This window comes from Corvus cornix, chromosome 3 (assembly GCF_000738735.6).
Source record: "Corvus cornix cornix isolate S_Up_H32 chromosome 3, ASM73873v5, whole genome shotgun sequence".
NCBI lineage: Eukaryota > Metazoa > Chordata > Aves > Passeriformes > Corvidae > Corvus > Corvus cornix.
In genome coordinates, this window is record NC_047056.1 from 107617012 (window position 1) to 107637097 (window position 20086).

The 20086-nt window shown below is 41.4% G+C and overlaps 1 protein-coding gene across 4 annotated transcripts in view; it reads left to right on the forward strand.

Annotated features, from left to right (window-relative positions):
- Positions 1-20086, forward strand: part of KLHL29 (kelch like family member 29) — a 392793-nt gene that overhangs the window by 49097 nt on the left and 323610 nt on the right. For all 4 annotated transcript variants that reach the window (XM_039569128.1, XM_039569131.1, XM_039569130.1 and 1 more), the window contains one exon: positions 18085-18191. The gene's annotated coding sequence lies outside the window, so the exon portion shown is untranslated. The remainder of the gene's footprint in view (positions 1-18084; positions 18192-20086) is intronic.

Here is a 20086-nt window from a genome sequence, read left to right on the forward strand (position 1 = left end):
GAGTTTGGGCAACTGGAATGGGGAGCTGCAGTGTACCAGAGAATTGGCACTGACCTGCTAAATGCATCTTACTGGTGTGATATATTTATTAAGGTGAACAGCCTTTTTGATGTTCTGTTTTGGGGTTTTTTTGATGCCTGGAGCTCAAAAGCATGTGTATGTAGATACAGGTGTGTGATATGAGATGGCAGAGCTGTTTCTGCCCCATGTGGGAGTGCTGTGGTGGGGAGCAGGTTTGCTTTCTTCCCTGCTGGGAGAAGTGGGAAGAGTTCTACATGTATGCTCACATCCCATACCATGCTTTGATAGCCTGGTGGTTGCAGCTGCCTCCTGGGGGCTGATTTCAGATTTCAGGTGGGATTTCAGGTCTCAGGCAGCAGAGGGGTTTGAAGCACAGATGTCTGTATTTTAAGGCAAGTGCTTTAACCACTGAGCCGTTGAAGGGAAGGGGAGTGATGCTTTCTAACTGCTTAAGGGGAAAAGGCAAAAAAGCTTCACTTTTTATTGCTCTTGGCAGAGGGGAAGGGAGATCACTCCTGGGAAATGGAAGTGAGGGTTTTACCTACCTTCAGAGGGCCAGATTTCACGATTTGTTCCTCTCCATAGTATTTCCTGGGCTTATGCTAGTCTCCTGGCCACCCAGTATCCCATGTTGTGCAAGCCCTGCCCTGGTGTGCCTCACATGGTGCCTCATGGTGCCTGGCAGGGAGTGGAGCACTGCACTGCCACAAGGCAAGTTCCTCACTGCTTCTCACTTTCTGCAAACACTGAATCATCTTTCGTGATCTAATCTGTTTTAATAGCTAAGAGTGTTAAACACAGTTTTAAGGGTGGTGTATAACTACAGATCAATGTGGTATTAATTTTTTCAAAAGATACTTTTCCTGATGTTTATGTTAATTCCTCCTTAACAGTCTTGAGTTCCAGTTGTCTGAGCTGATTCTGTTGCTTGGTCAAATCCCATTCTGGTGCTTCCGAGGTGCTTTTAGAAAATACTGGTGGGTTTTCATCCCCTTTTTCTGGTATGGTAATAATTTCTGACACAGTTCCATGAAATACAGCCTTAAGTTGATGAAATTAACTTTTCTTGATCCAAGAGATTAAATGTGGCTGTAAATTTTTAAGCAGAACCAGTTGCTGCAATTCTCCATCAAAGAAAATCTTGTGGACTTGAATGAGTAAGACTTAGGGAGAGCATTCTCCTGGGGAAGCTGATTAGTTAATACTTCAGTAATATCTTTTTCTTTCCTCTCCCCCTGCATCTTCAGACCTGAAACAACAGAAATGATTCCTAGATCAAAGGACCGCTCGAGTCCCTTTTATCGGACAAATATCATAAATGGTAGGCTCTTAACTTTTCACTTGAGTAATGGCTCAGGCTTTCACGATTCCTTTAATAAATTTAAAGTAGGTCATAATACCCATCACTGCATCCTTAAACTGGTATAAATCTTGGTTTTCAGAGTTTTAATTACAGTGGCTGCTCCCATTAGGTGGTCTTGTTTCATGGCAGGATGCTAGACAGCTCTCTTGCTCTAAGTCATTTATGTGGACTGCGGGTATGTCTGTCAAACCATAATGAGCAATGAAAGAATGAAGAATGTTAATTTAACTGATGCTGCTTTTGCTGTTAATGTAAGTACCACCAGCTGCACCTCGTAAACATTTGCTGTTTGCTTGCCGGCGCTTCGCTGTTTAGCGAGGCCTCGCGTGATTGATAGAGGCAGAATCAGACTGATGGCTGGCATGCCGCAACTTTTCTGGAGCGCTACTTCTCTGAATGCCTTTTTGTTGCAGGAGACAGCTCCTAAATTTTAATTGCTTTTCAAGCTAGCAAGTGCTGCTCGTGTCGAATGCGGATAATTGTTTTATGACATAGAGGTGCTATAAATTAAGGAGAGGTCAGCATAGATAATGCGTGCGTTACCTGCTGGAGGAGTGATGGTTGGGTGGAAGTGACACGTAGGAGATGCTCACTTTGGCGTGCGGGGGTTCTCAGTGCTCACACACAGCTTCTTAAACAATGGCCCTTAATAGGAAAGGACTGGTTGCAACAATAACAATGCTTGAAATCACTTTATAATTAGAGAAATTACTGAATAATGCAGAACTCCACAAATGGCTTTTTTTCTGACCCATTAAGCATTCAGGTAAACATTTGAAATAAAGCTGCAGACCTCCATTCACCTGTCACTTGTGGTGTGCACTCAGCAAAAGCACATTTTGTTCCTCTCCAGTGGGTCATTAAGAGGGTGATGGACCCCAAGAATTTGACACAGGCCACATGTGCTCCACTGCAGTTCATTCAGAATCATCATTCCTTCCTGCTCTTGCTTCACTGATTAAGGTGAACCTGCTTCTTATTGACATCCTGTCCAGCTTTTTTTCTTCTTTGTCTTGATAGTTTCTTGAAGTGTTTTTAATCTCTAGCATAGTTCCTTTCTCTCTCTGTCTTGATATACCCAGTTATTTTAGAGATGATTTACTTCTCCTCTGTTTTTTATGCCAAATGTATGTCAGGGTGAAATGCTCTAAATCAAAATGACTGCAGTCTTTAGGATTTGAATTATTTAGGGTTTAAACAGAGAAACACTCATAGAAGTAATTGATTTGTTTTTGTTCTGTATTGCATATAACTTATTTTCATAATATACTCTAGTTAGTAATAATTGAAATGTTATGAGTTGCAACTAAATACCTTAAATTTATACCACTCTTTGCTAATTGTAATAATATGCTTTTATCTCTGCACACTATTAGGTTTTAAAGCTTTATATTCTCAAAGTAACAAATAATGTACCTTTATTAAATTTTTAACAGATTAATCCATGGAAAGCCATATTTTTATTTTTTTTTGTACAGCTACAATCAGTGAAACTCCTTGTTTTGAGTAGAGATGGGAGAGATGCAGAACAAGGTAGAACTGGTGGTTATGACTCACAGGACCTGATGGTTATGGCACCAGACCCCAGGCTGGGGTCTCATCCCTGCTTCTGTAATATTCCAGAGGGATGAGAACTGTAGTCACCACGGATTTAAACTCGTAAAACTTGCCAAAATTGTGTATTGAATACCAGTGTCCTCCTTGGGTCAAAACCTACCCCATAGCCTCTGTGTATCTAGGCTTTAGAGTTAAATTTTATTGATTCCAGAGAATTACATTTGTGTAAACTTCTGGTGTCTGTGCACTGAGATGCTGTAGTGAGATTTTAAAAAAATGCTTGCCTGTAGTTCTAGGGACCTAAAGTGATTCTTATAGGGATTCATGCCTGTAAGACTTTGATACTAGGTTATAATACCTTTCTCTCCCACTTAGTTCCCTTTTTTTCAGCCTGTAACTGAGAAACTCGCATTCCTTGGTCTTAGGTTCAGTGAATTGGTCCCAGTAAAGAAAATACTTTCTGAATAACAGCTGGCTGTGTTGAAACAAACAAAATAAAAATATGCTTCTGGACAGCCAAGGTGGAAAAAACAGACTTCTTGAGAAAGATTACCAAAGGGAAAGACAAATATATTAGCAGTTATAAAAGTAATAGTATGACTATATATTTGACCTTTACATTTTAATACACAAACATGCTTGAGTTGACCTTAGATGGCAAGGAGATCTTCCATGGATATTTTTTGTATAATTTCAGGTTGTTATCTTTTCGCTCATAATCTGAATTCACTGAAATAGAATAATAGAATGGTTTGGGTTGATAGGGACTTTAAAGATCATCTAACACATCCAATAAAATTTTCTTTAAACCTTAGTCTGTTTAAACCCTTATATTAAACCAAAGTTTTAATACTTTGTTTTTTAAATGAAAATTGAAATTATTACATTTTAATCTCATGTAACTGAGAAATATTTGTTTTAATACAATTTAGTATGAATTTCATTATGCTTTCTTAAGGGAAAAAAATCATTTTACTGTCTTGTAATAGTATTTCCATTTATTGGACTGTTTAATTTATAGCCACTAAAAATAAAAGTATTTTTTGCATAACTCAAAAGATTGTTTTAATGGCCCTGACAAAATAAATTCCATTAAAATTTCATATCCACTTCAAAGCAGGATGTTTCCATTTGCTATCCAGTTCTTTGGTTTTTTTTTTTTTGTTGTTTTTTTGGTTTGGTTTGGTTTTTTTGTTTGTTTTTTTGGTTACTTTTTTTTTCCCCACTCTTGACTATGTTGTGAGCAAACCAAAGAAAAGACCATGTGTTATGTATTCAGGTACTGTTTCCACTGTTCTCATGTGTAACTTCAGCAGGAAACCTGTCCTCCCCCTCAGTGTGGATTCCTCGCCCTCTTTCCATTGGCCAGCACAAGCTTTGAGTGGATCTAGGAAGCGAAGCCCAATTCCTCGGTGTTGGCTTCCAGCAGCTTTTCCAGCACTGCTTTTAGCAGCAGCCCTGAAAGCAGTTGAAGACTTGAGCTGTGGTAGGAGGTGACAGTGGTATGAAACTCACACCTGAACACAGTTTATGAACATGAAGAAGAGATAAGAGACCAAGAGAGGGATGGGTGTCCTTACCACCGAGTATTTCTTTTGTGTGGTTTCAGAGAGGCTGATGCTGCACTGAGGGCTGTAGTGGTCCATAATCTGGTGTATTGCTAATCAACACACACATATGTGCTGATCTATTTTTTTTTCTCTCCAAGAAGGAAAACCTTGGGGCGGTAAGTCTAAGTGTGTTGTGTTCACCTTGATTTTGTAGGCTGGAGATGAGAAAATGAACAAGGAGATATTCCAGCCTTCCAGCTCTCTCTGTAACCTGTGGGGAGTCTGGATAAAGAGCAGTGTATCTGTCCACATGGCAGCCATAAAGGGCCTGAATGAAATGGGTGAAACTTGCAGATTCAGTACTTCTCTAATGAGTTGGTAACAGCATTTCTTCCTCTCTGACACTGGTCTAAGTTTTGCTTGAAACGGGTCTACTGTGTGAAGAACAGGAGTGCTTCAGTGGATGAAATATTCCATGTTTAAAATTGAATGGGCGGAGAAAATTAACTTCTGCTGAACAAAAAAAGCCCCAATCACTTCTGATCTTCTATTAGAAATAGCTTAAGTCAAGTCAGGCTGCATTAAGCAATCAACAAGTAACACTTTTGTTTTCAACAACTTCACTTACCTCCTGCTAATTTTCATCAGGATTCCAGACAATATACTACTAACCATTATTTTCTCACCTAGTTTGCTCAGTACTGACAGATAATAGATGATCCTATTACAAATAGATTTGACACTGCATCCATGAAAATGTGAAAATTGGAGTCTCTCGTCATTATTTAAAATGTGTGCTCACTCACTCAAATGAGGTATAAGAGTCTACTTTGGAGATAAAGTAGTCCAGATTGCTGGAAAGGCTGCTCCAGTGTCACCCAGGTTAATGTAGATGTATTATGTATTTATATAGCCTATAGGAGGATAACTTTTCAGCAAATGATTTGGACTGAATATGCAGTTGATCAGGACTCTCATTAATAACCTATGGCCGCACTGTTCTCATGGTAAGAACTTACCCTTGCAATCACAAAGATTAATTCCGGGGCTGTCTGTTGCAGTTTGGGAGAACGAGTCCATAGAAACGGGCGAGTCCAGAGATCCATATCAGCTGAGGTGTAGATTAAGATCCTGCACTGTCCCTGACATTTTGATTAAAATGGCCATTTTTTCAGTCATACTTCTGGAATTTGGAGCAATAGTGTTTTTCTCTGGTGATGGGTGCTTGCTCATAGTGCATCTCAGTATGGGATTGAGGGCCTGGTGTCAAACTGTGACTTCTATGCTTGAGATACCAGAGATAAATTGACTTTGTTCTATTAGGTATGAGGTCATGTCCATGTTTCCATAGGAGTTGCAGTAATCTAGTTGGGAGTTAGTAACTGATGGATTGACATACACAATGGGATTTGATGTGTAGGAGGGAAGAATTGGTTAAACATGAGACAAGAAGCATTTTCTGTTATACTGTTAACTGGATTTCCCTGTTTGATGGGTCATGAGAGACCAACGCATTTGAAATTCTTTAGAGCGTGGACAACATTCATGGAGTGTTAGAAAATTCATTATTTTGCACATCTATGAATCCTAGTTATTGCAGAAGCAAAACAGTTTTGATAGACTTTCTCCTCAACAGTGTGTACCTCTAGCAAGGCATTTGTGGAAGTGGTCTAGGACCAGAGCATTGTCTGGACTAGTCATGTGAAGGCAGGGAGTGTTTCGAGAGTCTCTGAATTACGCATGTGACAAATGTGGACCGTAAGAGAGGGCACTGATTGAGGAGCACTTGGATGAAGGTGAAAGATGAGATGGAGAGCTTCCACCTGAAAAGTACATCACCTGAGAGCTGGAGCTGGGAGAGTAGGCTTTTGTACTAATCCTGACATTGCTGTTAGGCCATGAGTTAAAAAATAAGGATGTAAACAGCAGCATTCCCTGGTGCTGGAGCATGATCATCGTACATACTCTCTGTCGTCAGCATATTCTCTATGTCAATAAATGGGAGTATGGTAGTCTTATTTAAAGCCTTTGATGACAGGCTGTAGGACACTGCCTGAGGCTGTAAGACAAATAACAGTAGTCTTCTCCATGGGTGCTATCTGACTTGTAAAAATGAGTATCTTCCTGCCTGTGCTAGTGCTGGTTTGTTAAGACACAGGCAAGCTCTCCGCTATCTGTGTAGCTGCTGAACTTGCACGTTTTAGCCAGAGCTGTAAATGGGAGCATCAAAGGAAGCACTACACTTTGTCTCCACAGATATGGCAAAGCATGAGGAAGATGGCAGTAATTTAATGATGTAAAATGACTTGCTGTAATGCCTCAATTCAGAGTAGTTGTGTGGAAACTGTCCTCCAAGCTTACTGAGGAAACTTGCTAGTTGGGAGGTGCTGGAGGTAGCACTCGTGTCACCCACCAAGTGTGCAACTGAAAATATGTGATGGCCAGGATAATTTAAATCCTCTAGGAAAATGATTTTTCTCCACTTATCTTGTATGTATGCATCTGGATGACTACAAGTAGTGCTGACTCTCGTTAGGGAAGGTTAGTGCTCAGGCTACCCACTGCATTTTTACCATATGTAAAAAGCCTAAGCCCTATGTTTTTATATAACCTAATTCTTAAATTAAATCTAGCAGCTCAATTTTATCAGCATGATCTCCTCATACGATTGAATGAATTCTGTGATGGTCATATGTGCTAAATTTAACAATTTGCATCTGGAGAACAAATTCTCGCTGTGAAGGAATTGCTTCTTTTTCTAATTATTCTCATGGAATCCAAAGTTTGATTGACTGTAACCTGTGCACCTCCCACACTTCCTCTTCTGTTTTTGCTTGCTTTCTTCTCTTTACTCTGAAGGGGATCTTTTGTAACTTATCTGTTTGTTCTGCTGTTTCTTTGGGGATCACAAATTAAATTAAGCCACAGGTTTTTTTTAGTGTTGGGTTTGGGAGGTGGAGAGAGGGGATTTAGGGCTCCATTGCTTTGGTGTGGTACTGGCAGTCAGCTTTGGAAGTTTGGATCATTACTTTGGAAGAGTGGCCAAGATCTGTGCCTCAAAGATGTGAGGGTTTGAGTCTTGTCATTTTAATAGCGAATTGGGGTGTAATAAATGGGACAGCTGGTAAAGGGTTGAGTAAGAGAATTATAATTAATGCCGGTCAACGTGTGCTTATAGAAAATAAATCCTGTCAAGCTAAGCTGATACCTATCAAGTGTTTTTAATGTGATTGCAAGTTTGATATTTATGGCTTCTACAAGGCATTTGACTTGGTGACACCAATTTGATTAAGAAACAAGAACAATATAGAAACATAGATATGATTTGATTTGGCAGGTGTGAGGGATGGGAACTGAGTTTGCCCAGCTTCAGCTGTTCACAGTTTTGCACACTTTCCTAAGCCAATTGTCCTGGACTCCCTCTGAAGTCAGGGGAGAGGAGAGAGGGCCATTTCTCCACCTCAAGCTGACAGTAGGGGGAACATGAGCTTGTTGGACAAAGCACTTTGTTGCCTATGTCAACAGTATCTGTGTAGATCCATAGGAGAACTTCAGGGAGGCTGTGCCAAATCTGGGTCTGACCATACGGCAGACACTCACAGAATGTTGTGTTCAGGTCTGTCTGCACCTCTAGGAGGTGGATCAGATAGTGAGTAGAGTAGAGGTAGAGTAGAAGATCATGATGGCTAAGGGTGGAAAAACATGCCTTTCAGCCACTGGGATTTCTTGCTGACACTCGTTACCCTTATCCAAGAGAAAGAATTTACCTATTTGGTAAAGTTTAAAAAAGGAAGAGTCTTCACTCTGTTAAACAAAAATATAGCAAGATTCGTTGTCTAGAAATGAAAGCCAAGAAATTTCAAAATAAATAATAATAATAATAATAATAATAATAAACCCAAATAGGCTTTGACAGCCAGAACAATTAATCACTAAAATCTTTTGCCAGCACCCAGAAGGCATCACTAGAAGTTTGGGGTTTTTTCTTCCTGAAAAAGGCAACAAATTAAGTCCTGTGCCTTATAATACGCAAGAGAATCAGACTGAAGTCAAAAAAGGACTGCTACAATTATGCAGTCTGTAAAAAGTATGTTGGTCCCTGTGAAGAGGATATGGTTTTCCCTGTTCTGGTCAAGCTCTCAGACTCGTTACAAAAATATAGCCTGTTTTTGGGGAATCAGAGGTGACGTCTGTCATTCCTTCTATATCCAAAGGGTAAATCCTCTAGGTAGACACTGATGGTTTTGAAAATCTTTTTGGGATGCAGCATGTTGCTGGTCATACTACACTGTAGCAGTGTTATCACCTTGGTTGCCCTTTCACCCTTCAGACTACTCTGTACCTTAGTTCATATCGTAAGAGAAATGGTTGCTTTTGCCCTTTTGAGCACAGGCTGTTGTTCCCAAGCTATGGTACTTTGCTCTCACTTTCCTTTTTGTAGCATCAGACTCAACAGAATGAGCTGTCATCATCCCTCATGTCTCTGGTACATTGTGAACCAAGTGCAGTTCCTGCTTGGTTTCTTGGCGTTGCGCAGGGCTTCACATAAGACGAGGAGGGACACAAAGACTCTGAAGAGCCAAGTACTTACTTTGCCACCATCCTGACTTTTTTTTGCAGCAGCCTGATCCTATCCTGCTGCTCTCCAGCTGCCTAATAGCATTTCTCCCACACTGCAAAAGGCAGGATCTGGCTGCCCTTACATCACCTGCAGTTGGTTAAGTTACCTGACTCCCCAGCAGTCTCTGAGAGTCTTACCAGAAGAGTAGGACTTTGTATTAAAAGCAACCAGGAAATGGCAAACCAACAGGCTTTGTTCTGCTTCTCTTGACTTTTGACAAATATCTGGAAAAGACATTGAACTGCAGAAAGTCAGTTCATGGTGTCAAAGAAGTTGAGGTCTTCTCAGTCTCAAATGTTTCAATGCTTTGACTGTGAGTCTCTCCAGCTGCTTCAGTGAAGCATTGACATTGGGAAAATGTGTTAGCCAAGCTGTCCTAAAACTTTCAGTCTTTTAATCTCAATGCCTTCAAACTATTTCAGAAGAAGGTATCTTTGCTGGTCTTTTCTTCAGTAAAGAAATAAAGATGCTTCAACAAATGTGCTTACTTGCCTGCTACTTTTAAACTAGAAGTTTAGAGGGCTTTAAACTAAAGTTGCCAGTGGAGGGGAACCTCAATCCATCCCACTCCTGTCAGTTTGATGGCAGTGCCAGCAAGAAATGCCCTGAGCTTGGAGAAGGGATTGCAGGTCTGCAGGAGAGCACCTGAACCCAAGCCAGCTTCCTCAGGTGCCCATCTTAATGCCACTGTGCAGATGTGGCGAGGGGAATAAACAAGAGGAGTTAGAGATGTGCATGCCTGCAGGCCCATGATCTTACTGGCATTGTGGAGACATGCCGGGCTGGTTCCTGTGGCGGGAGTGTTGGAATAGAAGGAAGCAGGCTCTTTAGGAAGTGCAGGAAGTGGAGATGAGGAAGAAGTGTAAATGGCCAGCTGGAGGGCATGGAGCTCTGCCTGGGGAGTGGTGAGAAGCTGATTGGGGGGGCTTATGGGACAGAATTAAAAGGAGGGCAGGGACAGGTGATTTTTCTGCCTTGGTCTTCACGGACAGGTGTTCCAGCCACACTGCCTGAGTTGCAGATGCTAAAGGCGGTGATTGGTGGAATTAAGAACCACCTGCTGTTGGAGATGACAAATTTGAGAACATCTAAGGAAGCTGCAGGGGCACAAGTCCATGAGACCTGATGAAATGTATCCATGGATTCTTAGGGAACTGGTGGATGATGTCACTAAAACCACCATGCATCAGATTGATAAGTTTTTTCAGTCTCATGAAGCTCCCACTGACTGGAAAAAAAGAAATATTTGAAAAAAGGAAGACATGGGGAGCTATAAACCAGTCAGTCTTATCTCAGTGCCTGGCAAGGTCATGGAGCAGATTCTCCTGGAAACTATGCTAAGGCACATGGAAAATCACGAGATGACTGGTGACAGCCAGCATGACTTCACTGAGGGCAAGTCATGCCTAACAAATCTGGTGACCTTCTATGATGGGGTTAAGATCAGTGGTAGATAGGGGAAGCACAACTGATGTAATCTACCTGGACTTGTGCAAAGTATTTGATGCTGTTCCATGTGACATTTTTGTCTATAAACTATGGAGACATGAATTTGATGGCTGGACTGCTTGGTGGATAAAGAATTGGCTGGTTGGTTGCACTCAGAGTTGGGGTCAAGGGGTCAATATCCAAATGGAGAGCAGTGATGAGCTGCATTCCTCAGGGGTCAGTTTTGGGACCAGTGCTGTTTAATGTCTTTGTTGGCAGCATGGACAGTGGGACTGAGGCACCCTCAGCAGGTTTGCTGGTGACACTGAGCTGTGGTGCAGGTGACACGCTGGAGGGAAGGGAGGCCATCCTGAGGGACCTGCACAGGCTTGAGAGGTGGGACTGTGGGAACCTCATGAAGTTCAGCAAGGTCAAGTGCCAGGTCCTCCTGCACCTGGATCAGGGCAATCCCAAGCACAAATACAAGACAGGTAGAGAATGGATTGAGAGCAGCCCTGGGAGTGCTTGTGTGTGAGAGGCTGGACATGATCCAGCAGAGTGCACTTGCAGCTTAAAGTCACCAAGGATCTTGTTATTAGGGCCATAAAGATGATCACAGGGCTGGAGCATCTCTCCTGTGAAGAAAGACTGAGGGAACTGGGGTTGTTCAGCCTGGAGAAGAGAAGGTTTCAGGGAGACCTTATGTGCCCCCTTCAGGTGCTGGAAGGCAGCAATAAGGAAGGGGAAAGGTATTTCTTACACGGGCATGCAGTGATGGGACAAGGGGGAATGGCTTTAAAATGGAAGAGCAGATTTGGATTAAGTATTAGAAAGAAATTTTTTCCTGTGAGCGTGGTTAGGCCCTGGTACAGGTTGCCCAGAGATGCTATGGCTGTCCCATTCCTGGAAGTGTTCCAAGGCCAGGTTTGATGGGGCTTGGAGCGGCCTGGTCTAGTGGAAGGTGTCCCTGCCCATGGCAAGGGAGGTGGGATGAGATGATTTTTAAGGTCCCTTCTAGTCAAACCATTCTGTGATTCTGTGACCTTCATCCAATCTCCAGCAAACGTAGTGGACTTCAATGAATTGTGAAGTTGACTCTAAGGCAATCTACCCTTTTTTCCAGACTGTATGTATTTGTTTTCAAAGAACCCTCACTATCAGGGTTAAGAATTTTTAACTGAACATACATGATCCATTAGAGCCCTGTAATTTTTGAATAAACAGTCTTTTCAGTGCTTTATTTTTGCATGGGAATAGTTTACATATCTTTTTTTGAAGCCCAGACATATCAATAGCTTTCCTTGAGCTTTTAACGGGAATTAAAAAACAAATAAACTTGAAATGAGTTAAAGTTTTTACTTGCATCCTCATAGTGATCTCATTTTGAGTCTTAAGTACAGCATACCACAGAGCTTAATGTCATCTGGATAAAGCAATTCTATGTTTAACGTGGTTTAGGGGACGGATAGTGAATTACATGCTCTGAGGATGGGCTCCTAAAGTGTCTCTCTGCATTTCTTTCTGAAACTCAGTTGGTTTAGTGTGTATGCTTTAACTTCATTTCCAGCATCAACTTTTCTTTTTTAAAGAAAAAGATGGGACTTGATAGGTTATTAATGCTGTCTATCTGATCCTCGAGGTCTATAAACTCATTACTAACCTGTAATATCTGTACATCTTTTAGTGTTTTGAAAGCATTTTTTAAATAAAAATGCATCTGTAAATTATCTTGGCAAACTTTGTCATAATTGCTCATTGCATTTGAGTTTGCAAAAATAGCTTTGTTTATGATGTGGTATTTTTAATGGCATATTTCACTGTTTCCATTTAAACTTCGAAGTGACATCTTTGTTTTTCCCCTTTAAAGAGCAGCATAATCCAGATGTCTGTCAAGAGTTGTTGATGTAGCATTTTATGAGTAATCCTTCTGTTTGAGGTTTTTGTTTTGTCAGAACTGTTTGCCAAGCTCTTATGAAGCTCCCCGTGAATATTATTGGTATATACTTCCTTTTAAAGAAGTGATTATCCAGGCAGGAATACAAACTCAACAGCCAGTTCTAAACCACAAATGTTTTCTCAAAAGTTATGTGATGTCATAGGAGGAGTTTATTTGTCAGTGTATATGTGAATATTATTTCCCCCTTCCCTTTCCACTTCTTAACGCTTTGAGGCACAGGCCAGCATTCGATTTTGGAGGACTTCAGCTATTGCACAGAGTGACCTCAGGGTTACTGTGTGTGTGTAAATCTTTGATAAAGAGATGTTCACAGTTCCCAGCCTGTTTTCAGAGATGTGAGTGTGATTGTGAGAAACTTTCAGTAAAACATGCCAAGTAGCCTCAGGTATCCAGCAATTACCATTTCAAACTCAGAGCTGATAGTACAGGGATGCTCTCATTTGTTGCTGCTAAAAAGTTTTCTATAAATATTTGAACATTGTGCATGTGCAGACATTCTTCTCAAGTCATTTTTTCTCAGGTAGTTCCTTAGTTTAGGTGGCTGTGGCTTAAATTCTTTGGACCTTAGTGAGGACTGGCAGCATTGCCAGGCTGTTCCCAAGCATTTTAGAATTCTTATGGCTTGCAAATGCCCTGGGATCTGCAGACCTCGCAGCATTTTAGCTTGCAAATTAGTAGTTGGCTGGTTGTCAGTTGGGGAAAAGAGAGAGCTGCAAATTCTGTAATAAATAATATATTAGGGTAAACATAACAATAGTATTCTGGAGACATCATGGTGCAGAGCAGTCACTCCTTCCAGTAAAGTCAGATTGGACTGTGAAAATGGATGCATCCTTCATTTCCAGCCCTGCGTTTTATTTTTTCTATCCCAGCCTGCAGCTCTTGGCTGCAGCTCTGGTGAACTTCTGTGTAGCTTCTTGTGGGATCTGTAATTAGTCCCTTCTCAGACCACTTGCTCAGTTCTGGCAACAGTAGGACAACAGGTCACACCAGGCATTATAGAGCTTTTCATGCTAAACATGCCAAAGATAACAGAGTAAGATAACAGCACACAGTTGTCCCTTACCTGGCAGCACTGACAGCTTTGGGGGTGTTGGTCCGTATTTACCTCTCGTGTCCATACAACTTCCCAGGCATGCTCAGCTCGGCTGTGTGCAGTGACTGTTGTGATTTGGCAGATACACTGCTTATAGCACCCTTCTGCTGCCTATGAAACTTCTACATAGCTTGCCTAGGAAGTTTGTACTTTATGTTGGAGTCTTCCCCCCCCCCCCCCGATTTGCTTTCCTTTGCCTTGTTTATTTGTAAAGAGAGGGTGTTCGCTGGCCAGTATTTCGTTCCTGTTCTTCAGCCCCTGCCCCAGGCTGTGGTACCTGACATGGGGGAGGTTGTTCACAGGGCAGAGCATCTTGTAAAGGGCATTTTTAAAGCACTTTGTGCTTCAGAGTTGATTTATAGCTTGTCTGCACAGGCAAGCTTTCATAAAATATTTTTGTGTTAACTTTTTCTGGTTAATTAACCTACAGTAACTATATCCACATCCTTGGCTTTATCCTTCGTCTTTTCCAAATGCTTTTTTCAACCACAAGTGAGATGTGGGAAGGCACTGCATGAAGCATTGCATCCTCAGTGTTGTCCATGTTGTGTACCTCTGCTGTTAAGTGATCTCTTATTCAGGGAGGCTCTGGAACAATGAGTTCCTCACTACAGTACTGAGTTGCCAGATGTTGCTGCCTGCTCCTTACCTTTCTTCAGATCCGCTGTATTGCTTTTGGATACTTTGTCTGTGACAGAGAAGCTCTGAAACAGTGTCTTGCTGCATAAAAAAATTGTGGGTTTGGCTTGACATCATATGAAATCATTGTTTCCCTCACCCTCTTTTCTGATTTACTACTTAGAGCTGAGCTTTCTGCTAGCTGCTTGTGCTGTCACCATATCTCATTGTTTGCTGGGGCAATTCTCCTTGATGAGAATTCTTCTTTAGCCAACCCAGACCTGTAGAGGGGAGTCCAACTGATAACAGCTGCTCTCTCCAAAAGATCCAGACCTGCTTCTCACTGACCAGGTCTTTCATGCCAAAGGCACTTCTGATTATTCCATCCCTTCATGAAGATGTTCATGTTGATGAGAGGTGAGCTGATGCCAACCTTCTATACCATGGCCTGCAGCTGATTTAACCTGAAGAAAGAGCTCTCTGCTTCAGGAAGGAAGAGATGCAGTGTCTAAAGTAGGTAGCTTTAGATCCAGTTGCTTCAAGTTACTTAATTTAGAAGCTTAGGCACAGGACAGAATACTTAACCTGTCCATTTTGTGGTAGTTAGGCTCCTGAAGGAGAGATGAGGCTGCTGCTGTAGGCTTCTGTAAGGCACCTTCAAGACAATTGAATGGAGGGAATAGAGGTTTTACTTCTGTGCAGGATAGTATGCTATGATGAGGGACAACCTTTGGGTTTTCTGTTGAAAGCTCCTTGCTGAGTTTCTGCCTTTTCCAGTTTCAATATTTTATTTTAGTGGTTCAGAACTGCCTGGCAGGTGTTGCTCCCCCTCAATGGTAACTGCAGTAAAGTTTTGGTGAGCTTAAAATCCCTTCCTATAAACAGCCAAGATTTTCTAATGCAGGGGAAGCAAAACTCACCCAAATGCTAGTAAATAATGTAAATTGCAGTATGTTAAAGACCATTAAGTCTGTCATCGTATTTCCCCAAATAATTTTTGCACTTCTCTGGAACTGTGTGTCCAAGAGTAAGCAAACAGATTTTGAACTTTGGCATGTCTTTGCATACCATTTTCATGGTGACAAGTAATTGCGTTTCTTGCTCCTTCGTTTCCTTCTGATTCTTCTTTCTTCAGATGTCCCATATCCAGCTCTGAGTTCTGTTTTGCCTTTCTGTATCACTGTCTAGAGCCTGCAATATGCTTTGTAAATATTCTTCATGTCTTTCATTATTGAGGTGAGATAGAAGAAGGTTTCCTTCATGCAAAACTGTCATTGGCTTCTCAGGCTTCTTCCCTATCTGAAACCCATTTTATTTTTATTACTCTCAAAGGTTTTTTCCTGTTCTGTGAAGTTCTGGAGCGAGAGTCCTGAGGTGGCTTGGAGAAGTGTGTGTTTCCCTAAGGAGATCTTTCAGAGTAGCTCTGGCCTAGTGTTGCCCTTGGAGATGATAGGGTAACTATGATGTGATGAGTCACCATGCAAAACAGAAATTACTCCCCTGAGTAATTTCCCCTTTTTTCTTTCCTTTCCATAAACTGCCTCATGAAAACAATGCTCTTTTCAACAAACTAAAAGCAAAACTAAGAAAAGATTCTATTTTTGTCTGAGTGCTTTTAGGCAGTCCATGCTATATTCCTTAGTCATCTTGTGAAAGTCAGAAATACTCAATTAAAAAGTCACAACAATGTATTCAAGAAGTGTTAAATAGATAAATACGTAGACCAGCTATGTGAAAAGCCTTAGCTCCAAAGTGAATCTAGACCTGTGAAGAAGACAGGCTCAGGAAGAGCATGGAGCTCTGTATGATGGAATGAACTGTAATGATGAGCAGTAATGTGGTTAAGATGTTTACATATCCACACCTTCCCCAGCCTTTCATGTGCTTCCTCTTTTATTATTTTATGTTTTCAAGAAACTAATGCGTAGCTGGCTAGTGGTTAGACAGCTCTCAGTTTTTTCTGCATGTAAACGTTCTATGTGTTTTATTGAATCATAGAATGCTTTGGGTTGGAAGGAACCTTAAAGGTCATATAGTTCCAAGCCCCCTGCCATGGGCAGGGCACCTTCCACTAGGCCAGGTTGCTTAACCAACATCCAACCTGGCCTTGAACACCTTGAGATTCCTTAGATGGTCTTGACCCTGATCTTATCCCATAGCGGATGGTTCTTCACTCCCCCAGTCCCTGCCTGAGACTCGGGCGGTGTGGGTGGAGCGCCTGTGACTGCAGACTGAGGCAAAAAAGTCACTGACTATCTTAATGTTCTCCATATCCCAAGTAACTAGATTTCCCATTTCCTTCTGGAGAGGGCCAACATTTTCCCAAGTCTTCCCTGTTGTCACAGAAATACCTATAGAAGCATTTGTTGTTGCCCTTGATGTCCTTGGCCAGATTTAATTCTCTCAGCACTTTAGCTTTCCTAACCTGATTTGGGATGTTATTCATCTAGCCCTAATCTCATCCTTTTAAACTTTTTTTTAGTGGTCTGATCTTTTTTTTTTCCCTCGTTTCTCAGGCTGATGGTGCATTGTGCCTCTCAGCCAGCTCTCATTACAGATCATTCATTGCAGCATGAGCCATTTGGTCAGCTAGTCAAGCCAAAGTTGCTATATGCTTCATTTGCAGAAATATAGTAGGAATTTAGCAGTTTTATTAAACTCTTAATGGGGCTCATTGCCTGACTGATCCACAAAGTGACCTTGGCTAAGTCATTTAGTTTTTCTGTGTGCTTCTGTCTCTTGTACCCTTACCATCCTCAACTTCACCACACCTCTTTGGGCTGTAGATATTCAGCACTGAACCAGTTTCAGGCTTTCACAAGGGAAATTATTTGGTCAGGATATTTAAACATAACAAAAGTCATACAAATATTCCGAAATAATATCCTAGCAGGGTAGGGAGATAACTTCCAAGGGGATGTTTCTGCATGGTAAACTTTCCATAGCTTGCAGGTTGGATTAGTGAAGTGTTACTCTACCACTTCAAAATTATTATAAAGCCACAAAATATAAAGATTATATAAAAGGAAAAAAAGGCTTAAGCTGAGGCATTGGGACAGGAGCCCTGATTGCATTGCAGAGAGAAGTGCACTGTAAACTTCAGATTCAGATTGTATCAACTCAATTACATGTATGCAGCAATCTTGTCATTGTAAGAATCTTCTTGGTAGAAACTGAAACTCCAGTGCTAAAAACATGAAATCAATAGGCACTGTTATATCCACTTAAAAAAAAAAAAATTGTATTGATTTACAGATAACAACAGCAGTTCATTCTTGCAGGATTACATGCCACTTCCTGTCATAAAGATTACTTCAATATGTATTGCATGTGAGATGGAGAATGTAGGGATAAAACTGCTTTGCTTTAATGAATAGTCATTTTACTCTGTGCATTAAAATGAGATATATTCCTTTAAATTTATCTCCAGGGATTATTTTGATTTCATGGGCAAACTGTGTGTTACCAAAGACTCTAGAATGCTATTAAACTTTTAAATAGTCTTAGATTGCCTTGTTTTTGCAAGTGCTTGAACTCATCCTCTCTTTGATAGCAACTAATTAAGCAAAATATCGTGCTCTTTCTGGTCTCCTCCACATCCTTGATTAGAGGGTTAACACCATGTTATCTTGGGTATTAGATGTTCTTTGCTAAACCCTGAGCGTCTATCAGCATCTAACTCTCCGTGCTTTGTAACAAATTTTCTGTCGCCTTCTGGGGTTTGAGTTCTCCATGCTGATCATGGTGGTCTCCCATTGAGCAGCTTTCTTTTTTATTTTTTTCTGGTGCTGTGATTCATTTGAAGCCTGTTCTCATTATGCATAGGTGATCTCATCTTTGTGTATTAAAGTAACTCTTTTCAACTCTTTCTAGGTAATCTGGCTTCCCGGAAATCTTCTGCTAAATGCAAGGGTTTGCTGTCCTGTTTACTGACTGTTACACCTGAGGCTGATTTTGATACAGATTCTGGATATCGCAGGGTAAGTGTGCAGATGTCTCTTTTTTTTGTGGGTTTTTGGTCATGGTCTCTTCCTTGCTTACACAAACACAATTTGGGCTCTGCTTTCACTTTCAGTGATGGCAGCAAGTCCCTATTGCAGCACGTGCAACTGACCATCTGTGTTATAATAGAAAAATATTGTAACATGATAAATGCTAATGCTGTAAACCTGATCAGGAGTATTTGAATTTGGTGGTGTAGCTCCAAGAGGGAGCAAAATTTTTTGTGTATATAGGCCTAGACTCATGGGACCATATCTTATAAAACTGTAAAAAGCTGTAAGAGGCTTATTTGGGTGTCGTGAACTTGGAGTTTTAAGCTGATAAAAGTGCATGTATTTTTATATTCCAAGTGAAATGTTCTTCATAGTGTGTTGTCTCGGTCATTGATACAAAACTTCAGGAGGAAACACTCAGGAGTGAGTGTCTCCTCCGAAGGGAAAAGGGCCTCCCCTTTTCCTCCGTCAATGAGACAAACGGGTCACAAGAAGTGAAAGTGGGAAAAAGAAACCAAACTGTTTATTAACACACAAAACAGGGTAGAACAGGATAAAAAACTACTCAAAAAACAACAAATTCCCAGAGAGGAAATGTGTGGGACCAGTTGGGCCCACCCCGCAGGCTCCCCGGACCAGCGAGGAGGGAAGGGAGGCAGTGAGGCAAGGGGAAAGGAAGGGAAAAAAGAACAAGAAAAAAACCCCAACAGAACCTTTTCCCAGCTAGCTGGAACAGAACGGAAACCAAAAAGCAGCACAGCACTCCCAGCCCACTCCCTCCCGAGCCCCTGGAGCCATTGGGCTGAGCCGTTCAACTGCCCCCTTGGGTCCATGTTAAGGGCACAGCGTCCTTGGGCATTGAGCGCACGGTTAAGGAATAAAGCGGCTTCGTAACGTCACCCCAGGACATGTGTACGTAGTAAAAATATCCGTGAAGTTTGCAAGATTGAGTTCAAATATTTGGAAAAGGGAGATTAAAGTTTAGTTGGTTTCTTGGGGTCATGGGGAGGGAAAAGAAAGAGCTGATTCCCTCTCTTATCCAATTCTACTACGCACATGACAGTAGAAACTTTAATACTTCATTGTTGAATGACTCTTGTGGAATTTTTCACCTCCTGCCTACAGGAGGGAAGTTCAGTTTTGTGAACAGAGATTTGATTTTTCTTTATTTTTGCCTCTTCCTCAGTCTTGATCCTCTGCTTTCACCTTCTGTTTCAACCTGCTATTTTTCTTGCTTTATTCCCTTTTCTAGCTTCTTTTGCACTTCTCTCTGTTTTTTCGTTATGGAGCTAATCTTACCCTCTTATGCCGTTTCTTGTCCTCCTGGCCTTCTTTTATCAGCTATCTGGCTTCTTCCATCCAGATACGTAATTTTCTGGTATAATTCAGGCTGGAAAACAACTGCAGTTGTCTAGTCCAATCTCCTCCTTGGAGCAAGATCACTTCAAACAGGTTGCAGAGGACCACATCCAGTTGGGTTTTGAGTATCTGCAAGGGTGCAGACTCCAAAGTTTTGTTAGACCCTTGTTACCATGTTTCACTACCTGATGAAGGATATTTTCTTCATTTATAATTTGAATTTTCATTGTTGCAGCTTCTTTGTTCTTGTCATATTGCTGCCCTTTCAAGGATAGGCTCACTGTGTTCTCTTTGCACCTTCCCTTTGGGGAATTGGAAAACTTAGTGAGATCTGGGAGAGACCTCTGTTCTAGCCACCAGTAATCTTCCATTGGACTTTGTCCAGTATGTCAAAGCCTTCTTGTTCTGGAGGGCTCACAAATCCTGCAGGGGAGGGGAGGATTTCTTCCCTGGGCCTGATGGCTGTGGTCTCACCAACGCAGCCCAGAATGGACATGCTTGGGTTTGAAGGGCACGTTGCT